At 51.0% G+C, this 19,219-nt stretch overlaps 1 long non-coding RNA gene and 2 pseudogenes across 1 annotated transcript; 1 reads left to right on the top strand and 2 right to left on the bottom strand.

The window, feature by feature from the left end:
• Positions 1-441: 441 nt before the first annotated feature.
• Positions 442-12,055, top strand: LOC123149294 (uncharacterized). Its single transcript, XR_006474593.1, has 2 exons — positions 442-583; positions 11,812-12,055. It is a non-coding gene; the product is annotated as an uncharacterized lncRNA (long non-coding RNA).
• LOC123149291 (protein SRG1-like) lies at positions 10,921-12,883 on the bottom strand (annotated as a pseudogene).
• A 416-nt stretch (positions 12,884-13,299) lies between these two features.
• On the bottom strand, positions 13,300-19,210 carry LOC123149293 (protein SRG1-like; annotated as a pseudogene).
• Between the last annotated feature and the right edge of the window lie 9 nt (positions 19,211-19,219).

The following is a 19,219-nucleotide window of genomic DNA, read 5'->3' as shown; positions in this document are numbered from 1 at the left end:
TGTCGACGGCGGCGGCGTTGGTGCTGAGTAGACCAGGCCAGCACTGGTACATCGATCGTTTAGCTTGCCTTGGATCGATCGGCCGCGAGATTATCTAGGTAGATTGATTTGATAGGAACCAACACAACTAATTATAGGATCCTAACGAACTTCCAACTTGTGTAGAGATTGAGTTTTCTTGTTTTTGAAAGGTGCGAGTAGAGATTGATTGATTTTTTTTTATTTCTTTGAGGATCGACCGATCGAGTAGAGATTGATTTTTTTTCTAGAGGTGAGTAGAGATTGATTTGGTTTGTGAATTCTGATGTGGGCTCCAAGGACATGTTCGGGGCACCCTAACCGGGCCTAAGTGTTTCGAGCCGCTTCAGGGCCCATCTAGCCACGGCGCACCACAAAAGGGCTTCATGACTCCTAAGACAAGAGCAGTCGACAGCAGGCAGAATGGGTGGCAGGGGTTTCCGCGGCGGCGCTGCCGGTGCCGGGTGGTCGCAAGATCCGAGGGGGTTGCGAGGCGAGCGTTCTTCCTTTTCCGGCGGCGACCTGCCCGCCGGACTCACAGATGGACATCTCTCTCCAACTTGAGGTAAGACGCGCGATTAATACCTTCATTGTCTCATCTACTTCCAGATTAATTTTTTTGATTGAGAGATCGAATTGGCTGGTATCAAACATGGTAATATCTCTCTTATGCTGGTGGTGAATTTGGCCGCACACTGACGCTAGTTATTTTCCCGTTCATGATTGGGATATGTCACTGTGTCTATTGTCTGAATGCGTCAGGCTTGCTGCCTGCATAATGCAACTTTCCCGGTTTACAGCCAGAAGTCTGATTCAGGCATGTGTAGATCTTTTAGATTTTAGTCAGGCCTGCATAATGACTAGTTTCAATTTTGTTTTTGCATATTTCCTGATGATGGCAGACCCTGTTAGATAGGAAGAATTTGTCTGATGCGGACGGCCATGTCTGATAGAATGGAGCTGTGAAGTCCGACTGTATTTTTGGAACAAGCCATTGCAGTCCCCGTCGAGTGGTTACGGGAAATTCCAACAGACCGACCCAACCGGATGCAGAATGTCTGTTTTTTGTCCACTTGGGTCGCCAAACGGACAGGCAGACAGTCCATGTCGACCCTTCCCTGGGCAGTGCACCCAACGGGGTGACCCATTTTGTCCGCTCCATCCGTTTTTTCCATCAAACATAGCAAAATAAATCTAGCATTTTTTTTGCATAGTATCATATGCCATGCTGGCATACAACATTGCACCAAAAGAATCGCACGAGCCCCGCACATGCCACGGCCATAGTTCACGCATCTCGGCCATAGTTTATGCAAAACAAACAGATATAAGATGATCACGCATCTCGGTCGATCATGAGTTTTTGCTTCTTCTCAAACCAAGCCCTTTTCTTTGGGGTCATCTTGCTCACGTCGGCCACCATGGTCTCCACTTCCTTGGTGATTAGCGCGAGCTCTACCTCCTTTTGCTTGACCTCCACTTCCTTGGCTTGTGACCGGGCATTGGCCTTATCGATCTCAAGCTTCTTCTTTTGTATGTCAAAGAAGTTCTTCATGGTCTCCTCTTTCTCTTCGTGCTTACTCCCTTCCTTCTCTTACCTCTTCACACTTTACACCTCCTTTTGGGTTATGAACCTCTTGTAAGGCGAGTGCCGAAGCATCATGCTTTGCATCTAGCTTGCAGTTGGTCTTCCCCTTGGCCTCTTCTCACTTGGGCCGAACACTGTTGAGCCCCCCCCCCCCCACCACCACCACCACCTTTTTTGGGCCGCATACCGGTCTTTCCACTTTTGACATTCTTTGATTGACATCCAACAACGAGTGAAGGTAAATGGCTTGCCTATGCATAGAAGGATGGTATGTGCTCATATGAAGAGGGGAACGAATAATATACCAAGTCCTTGACGCCAATGCCACTCATGGGCTAGGTAACAACATGATCATAGGAGCCACAAATTTTCTGCCACTCTGCTTGGATAAAGTTCGGAGGTGACAAGTCACCCCGGTCACTCTTAAATTTGTATGGCTCAATCTTCCTACATTTATGGAAGAATTCATGGACCCTCTTCCAAAATGTTTCACCTTTTTTCTCAGCGCCAGTTTGGGATCTTGTTCAATTTCCATCCAAGCTTCGCAAAGCAACATGTCCTCATCCTCTGTGTATGCTCTGGCCCTCACGGTTTGCCGCCTGTTTTGTGAATAGGCTTGCTTAACTAGCTCATCCTCGAACAATGGCTCTCCCTCGATGTTGACACTCTCTTGGCTTTCAGCCTCATGGCATTGAGTGTCTTGGTCTTGAGTCTCTTCGGCATCATCCCCTTGGCCACCCTCATTGATCATCTCCTCCGTGAGATTATTGTAGTATCTCGGGTCATCTGGCATCAGGGCCGACATTCAATCAAACAGGTTACGAGCATTGGGTAAGTTGACCGTGGAGACCACCCGCGGGGCGTTTCCTTTGCTTCCCGGTGGATTGGTTGACCATAGGTGTGGAGTTGAGATAATTGGGAGGCACCACGGGGATGACCGGCATGGAATCACCCATATTAGGCAAGCCATCTCGAGGTGAGGTGGAGAAGTGGGACGTTGCAGGGTCGTGTCTGAGATGGTACCCATATGTTAGCGAGGATGCTGACATGTGCGGCGACTCCGGAAGCCTCGGCGGGCAGGCTGCGTATGAGCCTTTGCTGGTTGTCATGGTGGTGGCGGCGAGAAGGGTCGGCTCGCGGAACCTAGCATGAGGAGGACGGTTTGCGCGGCCTTGGGGGCGATGGCCTTGATGTTTGCAGCGGCGGCGAAGGCGACATTTTCTTTTTTCCTTGCCCCTCCATTGGTTGGCTCGCTTCGCCATCTCGGCCGCTCTCTGCTCCAGGGTGTCCTCTTTCTTTGGCTTCTTTGGGGCCATGACACGGGCGGCCATGACGGGGACGGTCACGGTGGGAACGAGTGCATCGGCCATGTCTCTAGAGCGGGAGGGTTTTGGGAGAGGAATGGTGGGAGTGGAGATGGTGTGTACCGACGGGCGGGCCAGGGGAGGACACCACAAGCGTTCGTGGCGGGTCCATGCGGACGCAAAACCGGCGCAAATTCAGGCTGGAAATGGGTTGAAACGGACATGAAACATGGCATCCGTCCGTTTGCATCGGCATGTTGAGTCATGTTTTTTGCCCGAGCGGCCGGAAACAGCGGCCGGAAACAGGCTATGGCCGAACGAAATGCATCGGCCCGTTGGAGTTGCCCTAACAGCCACACCTAGTCTTCAAGAGCTCCACCATCTCACACACGATGTGCGCACGTGCCTACCCGCATGCAACACATGCCTCTGCTACGTGTTGTTGTTCTGTCCCCCATCCCCTTGTACTTGTCTGGTAGATCTCGTATATATAAGCACAAGGTCAGGTGGGGTGTGGGGACACTGGATGGTGACTGCGGGACTATGCGAGGTGGTTGGGTCGGGGAGCTGGATTTGTGGGGTGTTGGACACGAGGGGATGCGCTGTGTGTGGGTGGGTTTTGAGGCGCAGGCGGGCTGATTGGTGTGGTCGGTTGCGGAGATCCACAAAGCAGAGTTCCCGGGGAACATAGCGGGGAAGACCGATACGAGGTAGGTGTTGCATGTGGCTCGGGGAGGATTTCAATGCTCGGATTTTCTGTGGTAGCTAGGGTAAGGTGAGATATGTGTGGAATCTGCAAAAATAGGGAAAGATGGTTTGGTCAAATGCGACATGCTGGGAGATGATGACTTTGCATGTTGTTAAGTCAAGGCATTGGTAGCCTTTGTGTTCGAGAGGATATGCAAGAAAGACACAACGATAGGATCGTGTGAAAAGTTTGTGCAGGCTTGTAGCTGTGGTGTTGGGAAAATAGAGACATCCAAAGACGCACATGTGATCATAGGTGGGGTGCTAGCCAAGAAGGTGAAAGAAAGGAACCTTGGACGCCACAGCGGAGGACAATCGCCGATTGAGAATGTTGGTGGTGGCGTGGAGCGTCTCTACCCAAAATGGAGCAGGGTGGTTGGTTGGCTTGAATGGGGAGAACGCGGAGTATATTGTTGGTTGTACGAATGAGGCGTTTGGCTTCACCATTTTGTGGAGAGGTGTGGGCACGAAAGGCGGAAGGAGTAGCTGTAGCGAGAGAAGAGGTCGCACAGGGAAGTGGTGTGAAATTCGCCGCCATTTGTCGCATGGCATACATTGAATTGACACATGAAATTGAGTAAGAACCTAAGCGTAAAAGCAATATATGGTGTCAGCGGTGTCAGAATTGTTTCCTAATGGGAAAGTCTAAGAATAAGGGGAATAGTCGTCTAGGATGACAAGGTAGTATTGAAAACCGGAGAACTAGAAATTGGTGATGTCCACATGTCGTAGTGAATTAATTGAAAAGAGGCAATAGTAAATGAATTTGGTTGAGAAAAGGGCAGGCGTGGTTGCTTGCCTAATTGACAGGCAGAACAAACCGAAGTTTTATACATATCATTATATAAGTAGGAAGGAAATTGCGAGTTAATGAGGAAATAGTTTTATTACTAGGGTGGCTCAAGCGTTGGTGCCATAGGTGGCCGACACCGGAGAAGAGAGCTTGGACGGTGGCGTAGCTGAAGAAGGGATAGAAATCCCCATAACTAGTAGACTAGGCCCTCACAGAAAGACCAAAGGGGTCAAATTCTATACCACAAGAATTGGTAATAGTAAAGTGAGGCGAACGGAATTATTTTTATTTTTATTATGCTGGCAAAAACTAGAACGTCGTTGAGGGAGAAGGAAGAAAGAGAGGTAGAGCGACAACGGTAATGGGTAGACGAGTATCGTCGCCAACAACTATGCCTGAAGAATGACGCAATGAAGGGGAAGAATACTTAGGAAGGGTGTTTGTCATACCAGTCACATGTGAGGAGGCGCCCGTGTCGAGGAACCACTCCTGCCCGCCACTGGCGTGATGCTCTATAGAGAGGTTCTGGAGCGGCGACTGATTGTACTGTTCCCACGTTGGCCCGTTGGGCGAGGAGGGAGCGGTCACCGGGTAGGCTTGCTGCGGAGGAGGGTGCAGACCTAGGGCGTCGGCTGCTTTCGGAGCTGCCCATGGCATCCGAGGCTGAGGTGGGCCAGGAAGCAAGGCGCCCTAGGGGGAGAAATACCCTGTGCTAGGTGGCATGCCGAGATCTGGAGCAGGGGCACCATGACTGCTGGGGTTGTCACTGGCGGAGGGAGAGGCACACCCGCGGCCATGTCCGGAACGACGGCGATGCAAGCCCTTGTCGTTGTCTCTGTCAGTGTTGGGGAGATGGCGGGGCCCTTCCCTTTGTCAGCGTGGGCAGTGGAGCTGCGACCGACGGAGCCGAAGTGGAAGCCCTACACGATGGTGATCGTGGTGGAGGTGCTCTCGAGACGGCCATCCAGACGAGCCCGCTCATTGGCGGCGATCTCCTCCATGAGCAGCAGGGAGCGAGCCTGAACGAATGATGGGAATGACACTTGCATCGGAAGCAACATGACCATCACCTGGAACTTGCGTCTGAGGCCGTGGGTCAACTGCAACTTGAGCGTCTGGTCGGTGATGTGCTCATCGACGTTGCCAAGTGCGTCAGTGAGCGGCTTGAGGGGTCGGTTGTACTCGGCGATGAAGAGCCCCCCACCCACCTGGACCATGTTCTGGAATTCGCGTCGATGATGATCGCGCAACCGAGTTGGTGGTCCCGAAACAGGAGGTGAAGCTACGCTGACACATCATAGGCGGTGCTGGCTGGCGACATGACGAGGTCCAGCAACTCGTTTGCGATGATGCCGTACATCTAGAGCAGGATCGTCAGGTCGTAGTTGCGCCAGACGACGCTTTCGTGGAGAAGCTCGATGGTGGCGTGGAGATGATGTTGGATCTTATATTTGCAGCGGATAAAGTAGATGATGCGGCGATGTCGTGGAGAGGTTCTACTTTATCTTCTGCAAATATCCACGAAAGCGTCGTTTGGCGCAATGACGACCTGACAATCGTGCTCTGGATGTACGGAGTCATCGTGGACAAGCTGTTGGACCTTGTCATGTCGCCAGCCCGCATCACCTATGACTTGTGGGCACAACTTCACCACTTGTTCCGGGACAACCAACCCGGGCCCGCCATCATCCTCAGCGCCGAATTCCAGAACATGGTCGGGGGTGCTCTTCATCGCCGAGTACAGCTAGCTCCTCTAAGTCGCTCACTGATGCACTTGCCGACGTCGATGAGCACATCATCGACTAGACACTCACGTAGCAATTGACCTACGGCCTCAGTCGTAACTTCCAGTTGATGGCCACGCTGTCAGATGCAAGTGTCGTTCTCATCATTTGTCCAGGCTCGCTCCCGGCTTCTCAGGGAGGAGAATGCCGCCAACGAGCGGGCTCGCTTGGACGGCTATCCCGAGAGCACCTCCACCGTACTCATCATCTGCCAGGGCTCCCACTCCAGCTCCATCGACTGTAGTTCTGAACATAGCACTGCTATCCATGTCGACAAAGGTAAGGGCCTTGCCATCTTCCCCAACACCAACAAGGACAAGGGCGCACACGGCTGTGGTCATGGCTCTCCCTTTGTTGGGGGCAATCCCGGAGGTCGTGGTGCCCCTGCTCCAGCTCGCAGCGCGCTGCCCTACACGGGGTATTTCGCCCCCTGCGTGGCCTTGCTTCCCGGCCCACCTCAGCCTCAACTCCATGGGCCACGCCGAACGTAGCCGCTGTCCTTCTCTGCAACAAGCCTACAAAGTGACCACTCCCTCCTCGTCCAGCAGGCTGAAGTCGAAGCAGTACAATCAGTTGTACGCCGCGTTCTAGAACCTCTTGGTCCAACATCACGCCGGCGGCGGGTAGGAGTGGTTCCTTGACACGGGCACCTCCTCGCATGTGGCTGGTATGACAAACACCCTCGCTAAGTATTCTTCCCCTTCATTGCGTCATTCTTCAGGTGTAGTTGTTGGCGATGACACTCGTCTACCCATTACCGCTATCGGGTCGGCCTCTCTTTCATCCTTCTCCCTCAACGAAGTCCTAATCTCTCCCACCATCATTAAAAAGTAATTTACAATTTGTTGCTTTTCTATTACCAATTCATCCAGTATAAAATTTGACCCCTTTGGTCTTTCTGTGAAGGACCTAGACACCCACGAGACAACCATGAGGTCCAATAGTTATGGGGATCTCTATCCCTTCTTCAGCAACTCCACCATCCAAGCTCGCTTCTCCGTTATCGGCGACCTATGGCACCAACGCTTGGGCCACCCTAGCAATAACAATATTTCCTCATTAGCTCGCAATCTCCTTCCTAATTCTAATAATGATATGTCCAAAACTTCAGTTTGTTCTGCATGTCAAATAGATAAGCAACTACAACTACCCTCTTCTCAATCAAATTCATTTACTAGTACCTCGTTTCAATTAATTCCCTGCGACTTTTGGACGTCATCGATTTCTAGTTCTTCGGTTTTCAGTACTACTTGTCATCCTAGATGACTATTCCCTTTATTCTTGAACTTTCCTAGTATGATACAAATCCGACACCGCCGACATCATCCATCGCTTTTATGCTTATCTTCTTACTCAATTTCATGTGCCCATTCAAATTTATGCAATGCGAGAATGTCGGCGAATTTCTCATCACTTTCCTACGCAATTCTCTACCTACACCGCATCCTTCTGCCTTTCGTGCCCACACACACCTCGCCACAAAATGGCAAAGCCGAACGCCTCATTCGTACCACCAACGATATACTCTGCATTCTCCTCATTCAAGACAACCTCCCTCCTCCATTTTGGGTAGAAGCACTCCACACTGCCACGTACATTCTCAATGGGCGACCCTCCTCTGCCATAGCGTCTGAGACTCCTTTATTTCGCCTTCTTGGCCAGCACCCCATCTATGATCACATGCGCGTCTTCAGATGTCTCTGTTTTCCCAACACCATAGCCGCCACCCAACACAAACTTTCCACATGCTCCTTTCTTGTGTGTTCTTGGATATTCTCTCAAACACAAAGGCTCCTGGTGTCTTGACTTAATAACGCACAATGTCTTCATATCCAGGAACGTCACATTTGACGAAACCATATTTTCCTATTTTTCTGTCGATTCCACACATATCGCACCTACTGAACTGCCAAAAAAAACTCAGGCGTTGAAATCCTCCCCGAGTCACGTGAAACACCTACCTCATACCGGTCTTCCCTGGTATCTTCCCCCGGGTCCCCGCTTCGTGGATCTCCGCAACAGACCGCACCAACCAGCGCGCCCGCGCCTTGAGATCCACCTGCATATAGCGCATCCCCCTCGTGTCCAACGCCCCACCAATCCAGCTTCCTGCCTCGATCGCCCACCCACCCGACAACCCTGTCAACCACCTCGCCTGGTCCCACGGTCACCATCCAGCGTCCTCACACCCCACCTGGATTCCCTTACCCACCCAACCCATGAGCGCCACGTGTACCGCACGTGCCCCATGGTTGCCGTTCAGCGTCCCCACACCCCACTGGATTCCCTTCCCCACCCAACCCACGAGCTCCACATGTACCGCACCTACTCCACGCGTTGTGCCAATCCAGCCTTCGGACAACATGCACCACATGCCTCTACCGGACTAACACCCTATGCCGACGGCTGCCGGCCGTCAGCGTAGGCCCATTGCCGTCAGCCTAGGTCTATGCCGACGGCCACTGTCGGCATATCCCCGTCGGCGTAGATAACGTCAGCGTACTTTTGTCAGGCGTCCGTACGGCCGTCAGCATAGAAACACTGTCGGTGCAGATTTTCACCAGACGGCGCCGTCAAACACGCCGGCCAACCACGGGCTGCCTCGTGGCACCGGTATGCCGACGGCCTGGTCACGGTTGTTGACATAGCACGGAGTAGGCCGACGGGGGCCATTGGCATACATTCGGCCGTCGGGGTAGTGCCCTGTTTCGGTAGTGGGCAGACGCAAGGCAAAACTGGTTTTGCTCAACCAAAGAAACATTCTCTCTGTACCGCTTCCCTTGCCACGAGCCCTATTCCTTCCTCCTATCACCTTGCTCTTAAAGACCCAAATAGGTACAACGCTATGCTTGAAGAATTTAACGTGTTGATGCGGAATAATACTTGGTGTTTTGTATTGTCCTGTAGGTGCCAATGTAGTCACAAGAAAGTGGATCTTTCGGAATAAGTTAAATCCGAATGGCTCGCTTCCATGGTACAAAGCTCAATGGGTGCTCCACAGTTTCACGCAGCAGGCCAGTGTTGACTACGGGGAGACCTTCAACCCCGTCGACAAGGCGGCGACCATTCGTGCTATGTTGAGCATCGCTGCCGGCAAGTCTTGGCCCATTCATCAATTGGACGTCAACACCTTCCTCCACGCACACCTTGCCAAGGTGGTGTACAGTCACCAACCGTCAGCTTCATCGACTCTGCCTCGCCGTCACACATTTGCCGGCTCAACCGCTCTCTGTATGGGCTCAAGTGGGTGCCGCGGGCCTGGTTCTCGCAGTTCACGGCTTATCTACGCACACTCGGTTTCATGGCCTCTTGCTCAGATTCCTCGCTTTTCATCCTCTGCCCAAGTCACCACCTCACCCACCTCGTGCTATATGTTGACGATATCATCCTCACCGCTATCTCCTCTGCAACACTCAAATCCAACATCCATGCCCTTCACCGCGAGTTCTCTATGACTGATCTTGGTGCCCTTCACTACTTCCTAGGGATCAATGTCACCTCAACCACGCACGGGCTCTTCCTCTCCTAGGAGCAATATGCTCTTGAGGTTCTCGACCGTGCAGGCATGCTGAATTGCAAGCCCATCTCCACTCCGGTTGACACCCTCGCCAAGCTCTCCATTGACATTAGGCCGCTCTTCACGGCCCATCACTTTACCGTAGTCTTGCCGGCACGCTTCAATACCTTACACTGACATGCCCTGACCTCTCCTATGTCTTTCGGCAGTGTTGCCTCTTCATGAATGCTCCCCGCGACTCCACTTCCAGCTTGTCAAGTGGATCTTGTGCTATCTTCGTGGGACCACCCACCTCGACCTCCAGATTCATCCCTCCTTCACCAACGAGCTCGTGGCCTATTCTGATGTTGACTGGGCTGGCTGCCCCGACACACGCAAGTCCACCTCCGGCTTCTGCGTTTTTCTTGGCCCCAACGTCCTCACCTGGTCATCAAAGCGCCAGAACAATGTTTCTCGTTCCAGTGCGAGGCTGAGTACAGGGTGGTCGCCCACGCCATCCCCGAGTCCGTCTGGCTTCACCAACTTCTTAGTGAGCTACATGAACCTCCATTGCTTGCCACGGTGGTTTGCTGCAATAATGTGAGCGCCATGTACATGTCGAGCAACCCAGTGCAACATCAACGCACTAAGCATCGAGATCGATTTTCACTTCGTACATGAGCATGTGCCACTCGGTGAGGTTCGCATACTACATGTTCCCACGAGCTCGCAGTTCGTGGATATCTTCACCAAGGGACTACCGACGAGCGTCTTCCTCGACTTCAGATTCAATGTCCGGGAACCCCAAGTTTTGGCTGCACATAGCCGTACTGGAAGGTGCGGCTGGATGGTCTCACCTAGTCTTCAGGAGCTCCACCAGCTCACGCACGTGCGCACACTGCCTCGGTTAACGTGTCGTTGTTCTCTCCTCCATTCCCCTTGTACATTCTCTGGTAGATCTTGTATATAAGCACAAGGTGGATATGAATATATTTGTGAGAGTTTCATCACTCAACTTGACACATAATGCTGACATTGGAAATAATCAGAAAGTCAACGCACAAGATAAAAATACTTAAAAGTCAGAAGGTGAACCAAAATACATTTTAAGCCAAAAGGTGAAAGCATACACAGTTCAAAGAGCAAATTCAGCATGCCGCTAACCGATCTTCTGCACTTCAGAATCACATTCAGATCTTCACTGTGTCAATGGCTAGTGTCCCTCTTGCAAATGTTTTGAATATCTCTGCTATGTAGTCTTTGGTTTTGATCTTCCTGTACCGCCTCGGATTCTTCTCGTCCACCAGCTCTTGCACTGGCTCAATCTCCCTCTCTGGGTCCATCGCATAGAACATCACCAATGACAGCCGCTCTTTCTCAGCATTGGTCACAACCCTGTGAACCGGACTCTTGAAGAACCCATTGCTCATTATCTGCATGCATCACAGGAAATACAGAGATTTCTAGCTTAGATTAACTGTCCACGATGCAAGATTAAACAATTTTTGCAACACATGTACCTCCATTACATCTCCCATGTTCACAAGTAATGCGTTCAGAATGATTGGCACATCATACCAGACACTATTTTTCTGCAGTTGGAGCCCACTCACGCTCAGTGGCGAAGGCAGGATTGCCTATAATTTGATGGTAGGGAGGGCCGGCTTAAAGGAAAATTGAAAAATATTCACTGTTCACATGCATAATACAAAGGAAAGTGTGATCATGGGGAGGGCCTTGGCCCCTGCTGGCCACCCCCTGCCTCCGCCACTGCTCACGCTATCATCGATGAAGACAATTGTGATCGCTGTGGCATCCGAGTGGGGCTTCAGGCCAAAGACTTGGTCCGGCTTGGGACAGTGAGGGCAGTAGTTAAACCTGGCATGTGTAATGGCATTCTCATCGAGCATGTTGATGAAGTAGTCCTTGTCTAAACTGAGCAGCTTGGCCAGGTTCTTGAGGAAAAGGTTGGTGATCTCCCTGCATCTGACTGTGTACTCGCTCAGAATATCTCTGCACAAATATGAATGATCAGGCTTAGTTATGGCTACACATTAACTGAACTTCTTTCTCCGATGCAGATTGATCGTGGTAAAAGCCTGGAGTAGCTGAAAGGAGGTTGTGTTGGCCATAGAGTATAGTTTCTCTGAGACTCAGGTTCCACTACGAGAATGAACCGGTCGCACCAGTCCAAGATCTGCTTCTTTGAGATGACCATGTCGCTCCCATATCCTTCCATTCTGAACTCTTTGCCATCCACGAAGTTTGAGTGCTTCTGCTTCTCTTCCAGTGAGAGTTTGTAAAATTATCTTGTCACTTTCATCACCTCACCAAGAAAACTTGGCTCCATCCCATGTCCAACAGCCTGGCCAAAGATCGGTCAGAAACCTTGATTTGATAGATTAAAAAATATACAACTAAATTTACCAGGAAAAGCTTACTAGGAAGAGGCCCAGTTCTCCAAGGCAGACCTCAGCTTGACATTCTCATCGGCGCTGTTGTCAGTGGAAGATAGACGGCTGAGATCAACAATGGGGATGGGCTCAGGCATCTCGAAACCAGCCACATCGGGGTGGTCTTGCTCGGGAACAATGTACCGGCTTGGTGGCTCCTGCACGCCGGTGATCAGCTCTTGCACAATTGGTGGTATCTCGACAGACTTTGATGGTTGGCCATCAGCCATGGTTGCTTGTTGCTGCTCTTAGTTTTGACCTCCCTTGTCCCACTTTGGCAGTTTTTATGAGCATGGGTTTTGATACTCCTTTGTGATTCTCTGGACTCCCTTGTGGGCATCACGGTTATCACTTTGTTTTTTGTCTTTGTCTTTCTCCCACACATCAATTGGTACGTACAAACCGGTGAGTATCCCGATATACACGCAATGACCTGAATAGCAGGATAATGAGTACGGCATTCCATACATGGATGTCCTCATATTTCTCTTAGCTAAGGTATTTCATCCCTTCTACAGTTTCTTTTGTTCTGTTAAGTTTCTTTAAAAAATACATCATCCTCGTTAAAATAGGATTGAAAAATTACACCTTAAAAGAAATTCCTGGTGAGATCAAGTGTCCATGGTTGAGAGAACCAGAGTTGGATTCCCACCAACAACGTTTTCTTGTATGAATTATCCATTATTATATTCTTAGATTTGAGCCCGTAACAAGTTTTTTTTAAACGGTAGTTAATTAAATACATTAGCCCCCCCTCCTCCCTCAACAGATATCGTACATATGGTTCATATGTAACTTGCTGAAATGAATTTTACACTACCGAACTTACATTTTTCTGGATATTTTCCCTACGTAGGAGGGGCCACGGAAGAATATAACTGTAAAATTCAAGGTCAGGCTAATGCTTTTCTTATATAAAATTGACAACGATGAAAGATCTGTTTGAGTAGATATATCATTGCTAAATAACCTGAAAGATTTCAGGTTTATAGGCCAGTGGGCAAGATTCCGCTCAGCCTCTGGTCAACTATTCAGCTCTTACGGGGTCATTTCCATACCCTCTAGCTGGAAATTATTATCCTGGTCTGGTATGTCTCCTTGTTTTTTTTTTCTATTTTAAAATAAGGTGCCTTGTTTAGCTTATTGCAATTTACTATTGTTGCTGAGGCAACCGCATTTTGCATAGCAAGACGAATGTATGGAGGTCTTAATCAGCATGGTGAAAACAAGGAAGACAGTAAAACAGATAGAAAGTACTTGATGAAACTGTAGAACAACGGGGTAACAATTGAACTAAACAGATATGAAGTTGTTATGTGATACAAATATACATCACAGCACATTATTTTCAGAAAGTCAAAGCATAAACCAACTCCACAAGAATAGTACATATCGCTGGAAGAAATATCACCACAGTGCGATTAATCTTCTACACTTGGTATCACGTTCAGATCTTCACTGTGTCGATAGCTAGTGTCCCCCTAGCAAAAGTTTCGAAGAGTTTTGCTGTGTAGTCATTAGTTGTTGTCTTCATGTACCGCCTCGGTCTTTTCTCATCCACCAGCTCTGGCAGTGGCTCAATCTCTTTCTCCGGGTTCAACGTGTAGAACATCACCAAAGATAGCCGCTCTTTCTCTGCATTGGTCACAACCCTGTGAATCGGGCTCTTGAAGAATCCATTGCTCATTATCTGTATTTGTCAGATGAAGTAGCGAGATTTACAACTCAGTTTAACTGTCACAATTTTGCAACTTCTCACACACACGTACCTCCATTACATCTCCCATGTTCACGAGTAATGCATTCGGAACAATGGGTACATTGTACCAGACGCCATCTTTTTGAAGCTGGAGCCCGCTGACATTATCATCGACGAAGACGATTGTGATCACCGAGGCATCGGTGTGGGGCTTCATGCCGAAGACGTGGTCCGGCTTTGGACAGTTAGGATAGTAGTTTAACCTGGCGTATGTCAAGGCATTCTCATCGAACATGTTGACGAAGTGGCCCTCGTGTAAATCTAGTAGCTTGGCCAGGTTCTGGAGGAAAAGGTTGACCGTGTACTCACTCAGAATATCTCTGCAGAAATCTTCGTGGTCAGACAACTACGTACGTTGGCTACTCATTTTTTTTTGAAACCAGGCAAAAGATTTACCATTTTCATTAAATAAGAGAGGAGGTTCAGACATATGTCGCAACGCGACCAAAAGAAAAGACTACTCTCGCAACATGAGACTACTCAAATGCTTGGCCCCAGCCAAAGTCCACAAGTGGGCCTCCTCTTTAATTCTCGTGACAATAATTGTGGTCGGAGTCGCGGCATTGCGAAAAATTCTGGCATTTCGTTCTTTCCATATCTCCCATGAGACAAGCATCATAACAGAGGCAAGAACCTTTCTGTTATGATCCACGTTGCTCACCGCCTTTTGCCACCAAGTTCGAACCGAAACTTCGTTTCGCTAAATCATTGGTGAGCAGTCGTGGATTCCCAGCCAAATGGTAATCTCGTTCCAAACTCTATTCGTGAATCTACACTGAAATAGCAGGTGGGCAGCAGACTTTTGAATTTGCTTGCAAAGGGGGCAAAGGTTGTAATTGGGCCATCCCCGTCGAAACAAGCGATCGGCCGTCCAGACTCGGTTCTGGAGAATTAGCCAAGCAAAGAACTTGCATTTGGGAGGAGCCCATGTCTTCCACATCATGGAAGTATTGGTACTGTAGGTGAGTCCCACAAATTGCGCCAAGTAAGCCGACGATGTCGTGTACTCTCTGCTGGTAGTGAATTTCCACGAAATAGTGTCTTGTCTATCTTGGCTTAGAGTGACACCGGCAACCATCTCCCAGAGGTTGGCGAACTCCTGCAAGTGCGTCAAGGTGAGGCCCTGTGCGGTGTTGATCTGATGGATCCAAAAATTGTTGTCCAAAGCCTTGCTAACCACATAGTTCTTCCTTTTTGAAATCTCAAAGATTTTAGGCGCGATGTCTTTGGGCCGAAAACCATTCAGCCAAGAGGATTCCCAGAAATTATCCTTGTTGCCATCACCAATGGTCACCGTCGTTGCCGCCGCAAAGAGATCTTTGTCCTTGTCAGAGCAAGGCGTTCCCATCCGGGCCCACGGTTTTGGCGGGTCCGCCCACTCAAACCACAACCAACGGAGGCGTAGAGCAGTAGCAAATTTCTTCAGGTTGAGCACTCCTAGACCCCCATGAACTTTGGGCTTGCAAACTAGATCCCAGTTCACCTTGCACTTGCCTCCCGTCACCTTGTCACATCCTACCCAGAGATAAGCACGTCTGAGACTATCAATCTTTTTCCTCACTTCTATAGGTAGGTCCAGCGGGGTGGGGTGATATATCGCAATCGCCGTAAGGACGGCCTTGACCAGGACGATGCGCCCCGGGGTAGCCACATGTATGGCCGACCAGGGCGGGAGCTTGGCAGCCACCTTATCTTCTAGATATTGGAAGTGGATGCGCTTTAGTCTTGCAACCGAAAGCGGTAGGCCAAGGTATCTCATGGGAAAGGTGGCCCAGACCGCCGGGAAGGCCTGCAGAATTTCATCCAAATCGATGTTGGCACACCGGATGGGAGCCACATGACTTTTGTTATAATTGGTGACCAAACCGGTAACTTCACCAAAAGAGCCGAGCGTGGATGCCAAGAACTGGATATCTTCCTTGATACGAGCAACAAAGATGGCCGCATCATCAGCATACAGGGAAGCCCGCGTGGGGTTACCCCGGAGGGGGCGTAGTTTGCCTTGCTCAGTCGCCTTAGCTAAGATGTGATGGAGCGGGTCAATGGCCAAGACAAAAAGGAGGGGGGATAGGGGATCCCCTGCCTAAGTCCACATCCGTGTAAAATAGGGTCCCCAGGCACCCCATTTAGAAGAACTCTGGACGAGGCCGTGGATAAAAGGGCGAAGATCCAGTCTTGAAAGCGGCTTGGGAAACGTTGGCTACTCATCGGTCTGACACCCATATATACCATATGAAGTACAAGCCTGAATGGTAGGGTACCTGAACGATGGAGGCTATGTTGGCCACAAGCTGTAGATTCTTCGATTCTCAGGTTCCACTATGATATATAGGCGGTCACACCAGTCCAGGGTCGTTCCCATAACCTTCGATCCTGACTTCATTGCCGTTCACCGGGTTTGATTACTTCTGCTTCTCTTGTCGAAAAAGGCTTTCGCTCCGCTTTATATATAAAGCACCAACCGATCACAACTCAGATACAAACGCATGCCAGCACAACACACGCACGCACCCAAGACAGGATACAAAGGCGCTGAGCGCAGCAACACTACCCCTAGTACTACAAGAGAACTCGGAGTCCTCAACCGTGAGCATGCCACCGCAAAGAGATGAAGCCGCCTATGACGAACCATGTGCTCCAAGGCGGCGCCTTCAGGAAGGTTATGACACCAGAGCGCCGTCACCGCCCGACCCGAGGATCAGAGTTTCCCCTGGAGCAAAACGACGGGCAATGAGAGCTGCGACGACGCCTTCAAGAAGGGAACGAGCTTCGCCCCCGCCGGTCCATCCGCGGATAGATCAGGTTTTCACCCCGGCCAACACTCACCACTACCGGATGCCACACCCCAGCGACCACGCCGCCCACACGACCATGGCCACCGGGCAGCACCTAGCCACGGGCTCTGCCCATGAGCACCGTCGGACCACCACCAGGGCCGCCACCCTGATATCCCAGACCTTGACACCACCTCGTTCGAGACCCACCGCAACCCCAACCAAAGATACGGACGGAAAGGGCCGCCTTTCCACTAGTAGAAAAAGGGCCTTCAGTCCCGGTTCATAAGGGCCTAAAATATCGGTACTAATGCCTCTCCCTTTAGTCCCGGTTCAATCCAGAACCGGGACTAAAGGGCGCGGCCACGTGGAGCTAACACCAACCGGGACTAAAGGAAATTTTATGATTTTTTTTTGATAATTTTTTTTGAAATTTTTTATAATTTTTTTTTTTGATTTTCAAATTTCTGAATTATTTTAACCTCTAGTCTGTAATCACCACCCCTCATCACTTCTCAATTTATCCTCTAATCACCCCTCATTATTCCAAATCATCTAACTTCCTGAACGGTCACCCATCCTCCCACTCCCCCAGCCTGAGCACGCTTAACTTTCGGATTCTATTCTCCCTCGCTCCAAGTCTGCATTTGTTGTTTTCCTGACAATACTAAGATGTCAATCCTATTAACCTTCAGGAATTTTGCTTGAGCATGAAGTGACACATTTCATAGTTTTATTTTGAAACTATTGTTTTAAAAAACAATAATTATTTAGTAACACTAATATTTCTTGAATAATTAGTTTGACCATTGTTTGACCACAGTTTGACCAGATTTGACCAAAATTGAAATAACTAAAATAATTATTTAGTAACACTAATATTCTAGAATAATTAGTTTGACCATTGCTTGGTCCTGCTGCCGGGCGCGAGACGAGCATAGTCCTGCTGCCGGGTGCGAGACGAGGCCGGTCCTGCTGCCGGGCGCGAGACGAGCATAGTCCTGCTGCCGGGTGCGAGACGAGGCCGGTCCTGCTGCCGGGCGCGAGAAGAGGTCGGTCCTGCTGCCGGGCGCGAGACGAGCGATGGACCATTGTCGGGGGAGGGCCGAACCTTTGACGAAGGTACCAACTAGATGACGAGGAGAGGACCGAAGGTTGAAACGGGTCGCCTACAGACAAACCGATGCCGGAGAGCCAGCCGCCATCCCAGCCGGCCCGCCGAGCTGCCATGATGCTGACACGACGAATGGCAGCCTCCACACAAGAGAGCCGACCCACCACGTCGCTGCCGCCCACAGCCGGAGCAACAACCACGCCGGGCCGCTGCCCCAACCCGCGCCGCCCGCCCACCAGACGTCGGCAAAGCGGACACACACCACCACCACAGCACCAGCGCCACCGTGCCCTGGCCAGGTCCAGCCGGAGCCCCCCACCCCACCGGAGTAGACGGACCCCAGCTGCAGCGCCACCACCTAAACACGGCCGCCGGCCACCACTGCCACCGCCAACCACCATATCGACCGGATCTGGGCTGGGGGCCAGATCCGCCACCAGCACGACCCAGGGCGCCGGAACCCCACAGTCTGCGCCGGAGAGGAAGGAGGCGGCGCCGCGGGCCACCAGAACGCCAGGGGAGGGGAGGGAGCAGAGGCAGGGCCGGCCCGACGGCCGCCACCACCGAGCAGAGGAGGGACGCCCCGTGACGGCCCCCATCTGCGTGCGGGAGGGAGCAGCCCCGCTGCGCCAGCGCCACGCGGCCTTAGGCCGGCGACGCCCCCGGTGGCAGCGAGGGAGGAGGGCAGGGCGAGGGGGGGCGGGGGGAGGTGGCGCTAGGGTTCCTCCCGGGGGCGCCCGCGGGAGCGCCTCGGGGAGGGAGGGAGGGGGAGATAGGGATGCTTCAATTCAGGAGGATCTCTCGCCGGATCGGAACATTTGAGAGAGAGATCCTCCTGCTTCTCTTCCAGTGGGAGCTTGAAAAATTCTCTGGTGACTTTCATCACCTCACCCAGAAAACTTTGCTCCATTCCATGGCCAACAGCCTGGAGGAAGATCGATCAGAAATCTGAAGATGGAAGAAGCAAAGAAATTAGGGAGGAAACTTTACCAGGAACAGGCCCGAGTTCTCCAAGGCGGACCGCAGCTTGGCAACCTCATTAGCACAGTTGTCAGACAGCCAGCTGAGATCGACGATGGGTATGAGATCGGGCATCTCAGAACCAACCACGGCGGGGCGGTTGTGCTCAGCGATCACATACCGGCTCGGTGGCTCCTGCACACCGGTCACCAGCTCCTGCACAATCGGGGGTATCTTGACTGTTTTCCATGGCTCTGCATCAGCCATGGTTGCTTCTTACTGCTGCTGACCTTGAGCTCCCTTATCCCCGCTTTGGCTTTTTAATGGCCATGGATTTTCAGAAGGTGAGTAGTGGTGGATCACAGTGGAGTGTGTTGATTGTCAGGCAGAGAATATTGATCACTCCTTTGTCCACTTCCGTAGGAGATG

Source organism: Triticum aestivum, chromosome 7A, assembly GCF_018294505.1.
Source record: "Triticum aestivum cultivar Chinese Spring chromosome 7A, IWGSC CS RefSeq v2.1, whole genome shotgun sequence".
Classification (NCBI taxonomy): domain Eukaryota; kingdom Viridiplantae; phylum Streptophyta; class Magnoliopsida; order Poales; family Poaceae; genus Triticum; species Triticum aestivum.
The sequence above is the reverse complement of the archived record's forward strand: the minus strand, read 5'-3'. Positions and strand labels throughout refer to the sequence as shown.